The following is a 12,342-nucleotide window of genomic DNA, read 5'->3' on the forward strand; positions in this document are numbered from 1 at the left end:
AGACAGATGACCCAGTAGCTGAGTGACTGATCATCTCTCTCTTAACATATGCATGGGGAAAATTAATGGAAAAATTGGAATGGGGAAAATGGAAAATCCATGGTGCTTAACTGCTTTCTGTTTTTCTCAGGAGAGGGACTTCAGGCAATGTGTCTGTAAAGCACTGAGCTGCTTCCACTCTTCCTGACCCCACCAATTTCCTCTGCACAAACTATCCATATGGATTTGACGTGTGGCCTCTGAGAGGCCCTGAGGCCTCATATGTCTCAGTAAGCCAAAACGTATGGGGTAGAGAAGCCATGTCCCTGCCTAAGTTTCTGCAAGTCCCTCAGTGTCATGTTAAGTGCAAGCCTGATCCTGTTCTCTGAACCAGGCTTGCCTGGTGCGTGCTTTAAGCTGCCCAACCTCACCAGGCTGGGTTTCATCTCAGCTGCAGGGCTCTAAGGAGGTGGCCCCTGTCTTGCCCCATGGTGGTCCTGGGCAGCTCAACATCCCCACCAGACCGGGGCACATCTCCATGGCTGGCTCACCCTCACCAGCCCAAGGGGCTTCGAGCCCTGTAGCTGGGGCAGGAGGTTAAGAAAAAAGAGGGCTGTGGGACTTGAAGGCTTCTTTGGAGCCATGTACCCCTGTTAGTGTTTCTGTGAGTCTGCTTCTCCCCTTGGACCCAGGGGCTTAACAGTACTTCCCTGCTCCACAGGGATGCTGCGGTGAGTCAATCCTTTAAAAGCTGTGCACTGCTGAGACACCAAGTCTGCAGCCACATAAAATAATAAGACAGGCTGGGGAATGTTTTCCACCCCCAAGACCCATTGGCATGCCTAGCCATCCCCAGGGAGACAAGCTCCTGTCCCCCAGAGCGGGAGAGCTGTGCCCAAACCACCTGCTGAGAACCACCCTAGTTCCTGAAACATGCCTGGGCATTGGCTGCAGGAGTATTTGCTTGGTCTGGGACAAACTCATGCAAGGACAATGCCAACGATTTAACTGAATGGGCAACTGCCTGGGCCTGTGCCCTGCCTCCACTTTATTAATTTATTAGTACCTTGCTGCTAGCCTGCACTTGTACAGACAGAGAGCTTGCCATGAGCAACAGCAATAAAGGGCCTGTGAGAGGAAAGTTCAAAGCATTTTATTTGTTTTATGAGAAAAAGATGCATTCTCCTCTGCAGTTCAGTCTCTCTGGTCACTGCAGAGCTGGGTTTGGTCGATGCAGGTAGTGTGATTTTTTGTGCAGTGCCTGGCAGAGGGAGCCTTGGTGGCCACGCATCATTGCCACCCCAGCAGATGCTGCTGCTGCTATTATGAACAGTACTGCATCCAGGTTTAAGACAGGGATATAATGCTCTGAGTGGCCAGCTTACCAAAGAGAACAAAGAAATTATTATAGGGCCAGGGGAAAAATAAGGGGGGAAAAAAGCTAAAAGGAAACAAAGAGCCATTGACAAGAGAAACAAATTAGCTAGGTCTCAAGTGTCCTTCCCCATCTGATAAAACAAAAATGTCCAGAGCAACAATTAACAAAAAAAATATGAGGGGTAGAATATCTCTGTTTAGCTCCAGGTACTGGCTACCACACAGGGCTCTCTTTTTTTGTTGCTCCCATGCTTTAGGTTGTCTTGGGTCTTGGTTAATGTAGAGCTGGTTGCATGTGTGTATGTGTGTGTGTGGTGCAGTCCCCACGCGTTTGAAAGCTGCCTTTTGCAAAGGAAGGGAGGCCCTCCTGAAGGGCAGCAAAGGAGCAAAGTGGGCTCAGAGGATACAGGAATGTGCTTTGGCTGCTCCTAAGGAAATACAGCTAGGGCTAGGAATTAGCACCGGAAAAACACTCAAAACTAAAGGCAAATCCAGCAGGTGTTCAGGGTTGGGAAGACAGCGCTGAATAAAATCAATACAGCAGAAAAGGAAAGCTGTGCAGAGTGCTGCTCCTGGGCTGCTCTGGGGTACACTGGTTGTTGCTGGCTCGCTGGCCACCTTTGAGGTGAGGGAAGCATGGGCTGTCCCTGCATAAGGGCCTCATGAGCAATGAGGAGCTGAACACTCTTCACTTTTGCTGCACCAAAGAGAAAGGAAATAATCCATTCTCCACAGCATGTGGATGTAAATAAGGAAGCAAGTAATGAGCTCAAACTGCAGCATGGAAAGCTCAATACAGATGGCAGAACACACTTTCCAGAGGTGTGCACGATTGCTTATTGCAGTTGCCTCCAGGGACTGAGGCATCTCCAGCAAGGTGAGACACCCAGGGCTGTCAGGAATGGTTAGGGACAGCTGATTTTGTTTCTAGGTAGCTGGGATGCAGTGGTGTTTCCTGACAATCACTTTTCCAACCAAACTTTTGTAAAACAATCCAGAGACTATCAAGTGCTATGGTTCCATGGTGATTTTCACTGACAACAGAAAGGAAACCAGACAAAGCCTAGGGTACATTTCAGTGCTGCAGCTCCCTCACTGTAATAATTGTGTGTGTGGAAGTGGATGCACCTCTTCCATTCACTTTTTCTCCATTCACTTCACTGACCAGCTCCTCTTGTCCTGTGGATCACCAGTGTGTCCCTGAAGGGCAGCCTGAAAACCACAGGACCACATATCCTCATGGGAGCCCTTTTGGGTCCCTTCCTTGTGTGTGCCCAGCTGACCAGTGCCAGGCACTGCCCAGGGAACCACTTGTCTCTGTGGGTGAGGCACACATTGGGTGTTGAGCAAACACCCAATTGGGTGTTGGGTTCTGAGCAAAGCCCTGCCTGTCTCGTGCTGCTGCCACTACCTGTGAGAAGACCTAGTCAAGACCTGTCAGATGTACAGCTAGGTGCTGTTAAGTGCTGTCTGTCCTGGAGTTTAGACTGCTCTCCATCAGAGAAAGATCACAGAAACAAGAAATGACACTTGTTTCTTACAGTTTTGTGTTTGAAAGTAGAAGTTGTTCTTAGCTTTATTATATAATTTACCTATATCACACCATTTCTGTATGGTCTCACTGGAAAAATCTCCATTTGGTTTGCAGTGATTCCTCTTTCCTTCCTTGCTGGGTTGACAGGCTCAGCTGGTACCCTCGAAATTGTTGTAAATTCCTACAGCTTTGCACAGCAGCTAGTGGCACCATGGGTTATTCAGTCAACACTTCCCCAACAATCTTATTGCCATAGCATGAAGCAGAAGGGGAAAGCCCTATCTTTGTTAGTAAATAATTAAAATTTCTTTGTCACTAAACTGAGGAAGCATGAATTGAAGGTGAAGAAATAAAAATGGTTTTTTTTCCCAATGCAGTGAGAACTGGGTTCTGCAAACCCCCATGCAGCTTGCCTCCCTGTTAACTGAAGCGTGAAAGTTCTCGTGCTCAAGGCCTCTCTCCCCTGACTGGAGCTCTTCTGCATGGTTTGTCCTTCACAAGCTAAGTGACAATAATAAATTGTCCTACTTTAAGCAAGGGACCTATTTCACCTCCTCACAACACTCATTAAAAAATGGCAATGCTAAATACACTTAAAGATCAAAGGCCTGGTATGCAAAACAGTCCTGTGCAGCAAACTGATGGGCTTCTTAGGGTTTTGTCTCTATGGTGTTATTGCCTTGACAAGTTAAAGTATCCCTTGTCAGCCTCTGTGGGAGCCTAGACAGAGAAGGAACCATCAAAAAATAACTGAATGCTGTCTTTGACTACAGTCATCGAGTGGTTAATTTTTTTTTAAGCTTTAATCATCCTTGACTTAAGGTTTGGCTATTAACCCACCAACTGATCATTAACTCTGCTGACTGAATGACTGATTTCCAGAGGATTGGTCCAAAGCAGGATTGGTTTTTAGTTGTTTTTTTTTCTGAAGGACTTTAATATCTCCTACCACCAGACAGAAAACCTATTGAATCCCCTGTAAGACTCTGGGGCTGAGCAGGGAGGTACTTGCAGGTTATCTGCATAGACACACACTGCTCAGAGCTGATAAACTCACTGACACTCTATCCTGCTTTCCAATTTAACTCAAGTCTTGCTAAGCAGCAGGAGTAACCTGACTGAATTGTTGAGGGTCACAGCTTGAGGTCCTTAATCAACATTCCCAGCTTAATCAACGGGAGTTTAGCAAGCCTAAAACGCAAATCAGGATATTTCTGGTATTTACCCTGGTGCTTGTCGTTTTCCTTCCAGGACAGCTAGTTAAGGATAAATGTAATGTTGATGCAGAAATTATCAAATGTCAATTGGACTTTTTTTTTTTACCCCTTCTATCTTTAAAATGCCTACAGTTGAAATTTTCTAATGGCAATTTTGCAGGTTAGAGAATGATCTGCTAATAAATGAAAGGAACAATTTTTTTTTCATTAATACACTATTCTGACTCACAGTCCTTATCCTAAGCCACAAGACCATCCTGCCTTCCTGACTTGAGATCCATAAGACCTAAGAAGCTGACTCTGACTCAGCAGAGAAGGCCTGGGATTGGACTGTGTTTGCTATGTATATCTTTCTTCCAAACACAACAAAGACAGAAATAAATTAGGAAAAATTTGTACACTGGCCCTGATTTCTCCCTGGGAATCACTGGGGTTTTGATTGCTCCCTTTGGTATGAGAATGAATTAAGCTCGGATTTATAAATAGCAGTCTAAGCACCCCTGTGCTGACAGGCACAAATGTCAGGAAATATGTAGTTAGTTCCACCGGCACTGCATCTTTGAACTTTAATTTTAAGTACCTCTGTCATACCAGGGGAAGCAGAACAACACATCTGGAACTAAGAGGTTCCTGCTAGACTTTTCACACTAACTATTTCCAGCTTTCTTCCAGATAGGAGTTTTCAGCAAAATGTTTTCTAATTGAAAAATTCTGATTCCTTAAAACTGTTGTTTTTCTTATGACAGCTACAAAAGAAAATGTGCCCAATACATTTCTCAAAAAAAAAAGTAATAAGGAAAAAATTATGAATTTCAAAGCATCACTTTTTCCACTGTTGACATTTAGAATAATGTTTTCTTTATTCAAATGTCTTCTACAATTTAAATAATTTTACTTTTAATAATAATAAAAAACCTTGAAATAACTGAAATTTAATATTACCATTGACTCAAACTGCATTTTTATTGTTTGCCTGAAAATATTTTCCATGGCTTCATTTTCTATCCCATTTTGTGACTTGACTTGTTCCATTTCAAGCACCTACTCTCAGCTGAAAATAGTAACCAGATATTTTGTGCCTCAATAAAAAATGGGATGAAATTCCAGCTAAGACAGCCCACATGTGACTTTGGAATATGTTCACAGAGGAGCAGCACACCTGTGCTATGGCTTCGGATATAATAGCAAGGCTTTGCTGTAAGTCAGCCAGGTGAGGAGTGCTCCACCAGACTGAACGTGCTACCACCCTCCTGGTAAGGAGCTGCTACCATGAGGTTCAGCAGGACAACAAAGTGGACAGGACTAGACAAAAACTGGGGGAGAATAATTTTTCTGTGTACATTTATTGACTTTTTCCATTGCAGAAGTACAGTCATGTTGATTCACAGTTGGCAGGATGAATGTCCCAGTGTAACAAAAGCACCAGGTTTTTGAGTATTCATTTCCAGGGCTAAAATCCCACAGAAAAATCTGTTCCTGTGCATAGGGAGGGTTTATTGCTGATGTAGGCAAAGCTCACAGTGAAGTACCAGCTGTAATATTGGAGCCAAGAAGTTGCAGAGGCAGCTGCTGTCTGCCTTTCCCATGTTGCACTCCTGCCTCCAGCCCTGCGGAGTGGTGGGACTGGGAGTGCATCAGTAGCGCTGGCTGTACCCAGCACACATGTAAAGCTGCCTCCTCAGGCTCAGGCTGTGGCAAGATCACATTAGAAAGGTTTTTCCAGCTCCCAGGAATGAAGTAGCACCTCTGTCAATACAGCTCATAGCAGGGCCTCAGGCAAAAAGCCCCAGTATAACCACAGCCGCAGTTGTCACTGCCCCTGAGGGCAGAAGCCGCAATAAAGCCTAGACCCAGGAGCAGCCGCTCTGTGCCAGCTGCGCTTGCTGTGTGCCCTGGGCTGGGATCTGAGCTGATGGGGCCGAGCTGCCGGCTCTGGGGCTGCCGGCACATGGAGCTGCAGAGAGGGTGTTGTGCTGGATGATGGCTGTGGACACAGGTGGTAGTGGTAGGCACTGCAGGACTCCTGGGCTGTAGGGCTGCAGGTCTGCTGGGATGTGGGGATGCTGAAATTCAGGCATTTGGGAATTTGGGGCTTGGTACTAAGGCTGCGGGTCTGCAGGGCTGCAGAAATGGACATTGGGATGTAGGTCTGTCGGTGTGCTTGGTTGTGAGACTGCTGGGACACCGAGCTGGGGAGGTATGAGGTTTCTGGGTGCTGGGCGCAGCGAAATGTTGGGCTGGAGGGCTGTGGGATCCAAGGGCGCAGGGGTGCTGAGTGGAGGGGCTGCAGGACTGCGGAGCGGCGATCCTGGGCTGTGAAAGGTGCGGGATGGGGGCGTTGAGGGGCTGCTGGGCTGGGCTGGGCGCGGGTGGCAGCGGCGATCCCGGGATGCGGCGGCGGCGGGCTCCCTCTGCTGGCCCTGGAGCGGCCACTTCCCTGCACGCCCGAGCCCTACCTCTGCCGCAGCAGCAGCCTGAATTCACAGAGATATCCGCAGTATCTTGGTGGGTCTTTTTTCCCTTTGTGCCTAGAACTGGCAACAGGAACCTGCATGCCCCATGTGCGGTGTGCTGTGGAACCATCAGGTTACTGATTTATTCCATTAGCCACAGCTCAGAGATCACAGCTTTGCACTCTGAGGCCAGTTTTCCGCTGGCTGGCGTCACTCACAAGAACCAAACCTTGGCATCATCCTTGTTTTCAGCTTGCTGTGGCAGTGTGCATCGCAGAGCTGTGAGCAGGAATGGCACCTGATGCCCTCAGCATCCCTCTTGTCCAAACTGCACAGCAACCTCACTAAGCACCACAAAAAAATTCTGCTTACAGGCACTTAATGAATCTAACTCTCCTTCCCCCGGGGACAGCTGGGACACATATACAAGCACTGCATGGCAGGGGTATTTTTATTCCCTTATTGGATACTTTTGCTTCCTGCCCTAAAAAACCTCCACTATCAGGCATGTTCTGGTGTAAGTACAAATAGGCTGTGCTGCACTGGTTTCTTCATCTCCTCTTGGATGAACTAAATAATTGCTCACCTGGTTAACTACTCATCAAATATAGGCAGTGCCAGCCCCTTGGACACGGCACACAGTACAGCGAGTTTCCCAGAGCTGTCCCGCACCACTTGTGCAGTGCTAGCAGCACTCCTACACCTCAGGGAGTGAGACCTGGCACAGTGATTCTCAGCACTCACATGCTCCATGGACCACTTCTGGAGCTTTGTTCAAGCACACAAAATCTGATGCTTGAACTGCTCATGAACAGCAGGAGGAAAACACACTGATGTTTACCCTATTTTTAATTTGCAGACCCCCATATTTTTCAACAGAGGTGCAGACCATCTGTCACAAATTTCAGGCAACTGGTAACAGGGTTGATTTTCTTAGCTCCCTTTCCCCTACAGATGACCCTCAGGGCCTGCAGACAATGGGCTGCAAACTGTTGGCATTGATAGATGAGCTTCCTCCCCTTCCATACAGCTTGGAAAATTGCTTGCCTGTCTCTTATTTAAACAAATGAAATATTCCAACTCCAGACAATGCTAAAGCTAAAAATGGAAAGAGGGACCAGTTTAGGACTTGAGTGTCCTGCCTCCTGATTCATTCTATCCCTACCCGCTCTGTTCTAGCACCCCCTTCTTAGATTTTAATTTAGTAAGAAAGTGCACAAACACAGAATGTTAACCAGGATATATCTGGGCGAGGTGAGGGACAGAAAAATAATTTGAAAGGTATTGGTGTTTCAAGCTGTAACCTCGATGTAGGGTTTGAGCTGGCAAGGTGGGGATTTACAGTCTTTTCTACACCAGCAACACCAAAAAAATCATCTTCTGCCTTTCCTACTCCTGACAGCCAAGCCTCAGCCAACCGATATTCTCCGCATCAGCACCCAGGGGTGGGAGTCTGTCACAGAAAGAACCAAACATGTATAGCTGCAGCACCAGCATGAATACAGATACACAGAGCAGGAACACATTTTGTGCTGCAGACCCCTGGAGGCAAGCTTGGCTTGCAGCTCACATACATGCGTGCCAAGTTACCTGTGTCTGCTGCACTATAGGTGTGTTCAAACCCTTGCACTGGAAAATACTGGAGCTATTTTAAGGATGGGGAAGCATCTGGCTAAAAAACAAGCCTTGTGTGTTTGGGCCTGGCTCATTTAAAACCCTTGTTTCTTCTGGAATATTGGAAGTAATGGAAGTGCCTGCAGTAAAATACCTGATAAGCCTCTCCTCCTCCATAGAGAGGGTAAATGCATGTCATTTTCCAATTAGCTCTTGCTCTGAGCAATTACGTTGATCAAATAATTGAATAAGTGACAGGAATGTGAATTCTGGAGACAGTTAATTTCATTCATCTGCCAGTTTATAGCCTGACTTGCATGAACACATAAACCAGGCTAACGTGCTATTTATAACTTTGAAAATGCAATTATGATAGTCAAACATGAAGAGTTGTGCGTGCAGAGAAGAAGGCTTCTGCTAGTAAATTATAATAATAGCATAATGAGGGAATTTGTTCCTTATTGCCAGCATGTAGGACAGGAAGGATGTGAGGCTTGTGTTTGAGAGAGTGAACAAGGCTGGTGTCAGCATTAGCAGGTGGAGCAATGGCCCTGGCCTGAACATAGGGCAGAGGGGCAACTAAGCCTTACCCTCCTGCTTTGTGAGATATTGTGTGTGTGTCCTGCCCCAGGGACTGCCAGTGAGGGCTAAACATGTCCCCCAGCTCCCTACACACTTCTCTCCAAGTGAAGCTGAGCATCGTTTTTGAGGGAGAACCAGGACTGTGATCCTTTGCATGAAGGTGAGTGCAACAGAGACAAACTACGTGTTTCCTACTTGGGGTTGGTCTTGGGTGAGCATCACGGTGCTCTGGAAAAAGCTCCAGTTGAGTGTGCTTGACTGCAAGTTGGTAGGAACAATCCTTGAAGTCAAAACCTATTTCCAACAAAAACATCAATCCTTCTTGCAAGTTTTCTTCAGGAAAAAATAATAATAGTAGTAATAATAATTTTTTAAAAGCTCATCAGGAATGCAAACCATTTGATTTTCTTCTTAAAGCTATCTTTAGATTTTCTTAACTGATCATACCTTTTATCTGAGCCCCCTGTAGCAACCTGGCCTAACATCCAACAGGCACTAATTAGCAGAGATACACAGTAATAAAAGCAGTGTGCAGGCATGAGCCACTGCCTCACAGGGAGTATTACCTGGCTGAGTGCTACATTGGCTGCAAGGAGGAAATCTGTGCAATTAATTGCTTCCTGATTAAAGGCATTTTCAGTCTGGCCCTTAAATCTTCAAGGCCCAAAAACACATGCTGAGCTAAATATGGAATTTGCTCACAGTACTCAAAAACATTGCCCCAGACACCAGGATTCAGTGCAGTAATTTTGGTTGGAAATAAACACTTTCCTGTCTAAGCATATTTTACCCCAAGCCAAGCACTTAGAAAGTGCCCCAGTCCAAACGAAAGGGTCATAGAAAGATTCATGTGGTTTAAAACAGCTTCTAAACCAGCTCAGTTGAGCTCACCATTTTCCTGTGAGGACATGCTCTTACGGGAATTAATTTCACAGGGCATGAGGCAGCAGAGGCAGAAACCCCACAGGACGTCTCAGGCTGAAAGGCTATTTAAATGGTAATAAAGTTCAGTGGATGACAAAAAATAGTGGCTGATTAGAGGCACACCAGGAGAGAGGCTATCTGGTGTGAAGCTGCCGGGCAGCGGCAGCACTGGGGCCTTCTGTTCCCTGCACACAGCTCTTGTCACCAAGCAAACGAGAAGGGGCTTAATCCCGCCGGGAGGGAGGAGGCCTATTTCGGGCCAGTGGACAGCAGGAGGAAAATGCTCACCACGGGAGGTTCTGGAGCTGGGTAACATGAGGGAGGATGGTGTGTGTCAGGAGGCTGGGACAATACCAGCCAACACTGGTATCAGGCTCAAGTGGAGCCACATCGCAGAACAGCAGGGGATCCAGCCTCGATGTGCACCCTTCCTGAAGTGCCATAGTTTTCCTGAGGGCATTTCCTTCACCCTGATGTGGTGTCACATATTACAGCCAGTCAGAGGAAGTGACTATATTTTGGTGTGTCCAACGCTGTTATTGCTGCCTCCTGGAAAGTTGCAGCACTGATGATTTATGGAGCCTACTGCTCTCACCAAAGAAGGGGCAGGCTTTGTTTGGGATCACCATTTGTCACACTAGAGCTGAGGTGTCCCAGAAACACACATTTTGTTTGCCCATGTGCTGCTGTTGCTCTAGTGCTACCCTCCCATCCCTTATTTACCAGTTGTTTTTGCAAATTTCAAAAGAAATTTACTGATCCTCCACTCGTGAAAAGCACTTTAGGATCTAATTGCCTCTGACTGTAGGAGTGGGCTTCCCAGATTCAGGGGGGCATTTTCAGCGTGTATTTAAGCACCTTGCTGGGTGGAAGTCAGAGGGACAAAGATTACAGGTCTTTCTTTGCAAGCCTCTCAGTCCCCCTCCTCCCCACCAACTTTGTCAATGGCAAGAGCAGGCAGGGAGTTATATCGCCTGAATTGTGCTAGGACAGATGTACAGACTGTAACTCAACATTCAGTTTGACATCCTTCCTCCACAAAGCCAGTCTGGCACCTCTGATGGAGAAGTTATATTGTGGAGTGGGAAAACAATCCTGCCAATTGTTAGTGAAGGAGGGGGGAAAGCAGAGCAGAAGCTGCTTATCAGAGATCTGCATTTTGAGAGAAAATTCACTGAATCCTGAGGAAGGAAGGATTCTCTGCAGACCTTCAAGTACTCTCCTGACAACCCCTTCCTGCAGGAGCTGGGCTCCTTCCTATTGTGAATACTGGGTTTGAAAAATTAACGTAACAGGAATCCCCAGACTGCAGCAGTGCTGTAAAGCTATAATTAAAACAAAACAAAGAAAAACACATTAGTCTCACTGGCACGGACTGTCGTCTGTGAGTTGTGATTTTTAGCAACAGTAGGAACATCTCAAAGCCCAGAGAACTCAAAGTCCAGAAGCCTGGAAGAGCCTGAGGCAAAGTTTTCCCTCATCCCAGTCAGTCTGGGGAATGTCTGAAATGCAATCTTAATTTTGCTCAAATTTGCAAGTGTTTAAATTCATGTGCTTTGTATCATGATGGATTTGGCTAACTCTCACCTTCATGAGAATTTTGATTTTGTTTGGATCTGTTTCTGGGAGGACAGAGGAAGAACTGTGTGTTCTTGGTGCAATTAGATGTAGAGCTGTATGCTTGCAATTTATTTTTTTTTCCATTAACTTGAAAACATCATCAATCCAAGCATCTCCAAGGTGTTCCTAAGCAGCAGTGAAGTTAACACTACCTGCTCTTCTCCCTGGCCCAGCTTCCTAGTGCACTGCATTCACTAATCACATGCCAAGATATTATTAGCACATCTGAGCAAGATTCCCAGCAGCTGGAGGTCCACATTACATTTTGGGCAATCTAAGACGATGCCTCAGAGCCCAGCTCCTGCCTTGACACGAAGAGATCAATCTCTCAGCTTTCGTACCTGCTTTTAGCTCCTGCGTGGTGAGAACAGGTCGAACGCAATCTGCTCGCGGGTGGTGCCCGCGTTCCCTGCGCCGAGCGGATGCTCACCAAGACACAGCTCCCGTGGGACCCCCGCTGGTGGCCCTGCGCCATCGCAGCTCGCTTCAAGAAATTTGGGGAGCAGCTTCTCTCCATCCTCCCACAGTATCTTCCGCTTGGGTGGAAAGTGGACGCTCTGCCCATCGAAAGGAATGTGGCTACTGCATGGGGAGAGAAAGAGAATAAATACCACAGGGCTACAAACGGGTGATCTAAAATTGCCTCCCATAAACCCCTGGGAAGGGTACTACTGCTCAGTGGTCAGCACAGGCCAGGTCCCTTGCCAGTACTTTCTCTCTGTTGTGTCAAACTGAGCACATCTGTAGCAGAGAATCTAGTTCAGCTTGTAACCCTGAAACTGAGAACTGTATTACAGGGCATGTTGAGGCTGCTGGAGCTGTATAAGCAACGTTTCCTAAATACATGAGAGGTAACAGCTCTGTGTCCAAAGTGGCTCAATCAAATTCTGATCTATTACTCCAGTCAACATCCCTTGAAATGATAAATGACATAAATCTATTTCCCCCACAGGTTGCAGTGTTTCTCTCTCCACTATCCCTCAAATTTTGCAGGGATTGAAGGTGTGTCACAGCTCCTGAACCTGTGAGAAAAAAGATGTCT

This window comes from Aphelocoma coerulescens, chromosome 3 (genome assembly GCF_041296385.1).
Source record: "Aphelocoma coerulescens isolate FSJ_1873_10779 chromosome 3, UR_Acoe_1.0, whole genome shotgun sequence".
Classification (NCBI taxonomy): Eukaryota; Metazoa; Chordata; class Aves; order Passeriformes; family Corvidae; genus Aphelocoma; species Aphelocoma coerulescens.